The following is a 461-nucleotide window of genomic DNA, read 5'->3' on the forward strand; positions in this document are numbered from 1 at the left end:
AGGCGGGGGAAAGGGGCACTGCCGAATGTGGAGGGGCAGCATCAGGAGCAGCCCCTGGAAGCCACCCCAGGACATCCATCCCAGCCTGGGACATCCATCCCTGCCAGAGACATCAGGCTCTACGAGTGGGGTCAGCGACAGACAGACAGACTGGGCTGATCCCACCGCTCTGCATCGCTGCTTTTGGGTGCCACGTCCACGCTGTCCCTGGCTGCTGCAGGAAACCAGGGTCAAAAACCTCCCTGCGAAGCCCCAGGGCCAGGGAAGGGGCTTTTTGTCCAGCAGCTCCCCGAGAGGATTGTGCCATGGGCTGGCACTGTGTGACACCAAGGACAAGGGACGCCAGTGGCCGTGTCCTCCTTGCCCCTTTGGGGTTCCTCCTGCTTGGCAATGCCTAACTGGTCTTTGCACAGACCTCTCCGACCTTTCCGGAGTCCTCGGTTGTTGTGGGGTGGCCTCCA

Source organism: Pygoscelis adeliae, unplaced genomic scaffold (genome assembly GCF_000699105.1).
Source record: "Pygoscelis adeliae isolate BGI_AS28 unplaced genomic scaffold, ASM69910v1 Scaffold197, whole genome shotgun sequence".
Lineage (NCBI taxonomy): Eukaryota > Metazoa > Chordata > Aves > Sphenisciformes > Spheniscidae > Pygoscelis > Pygoscelis adeliae.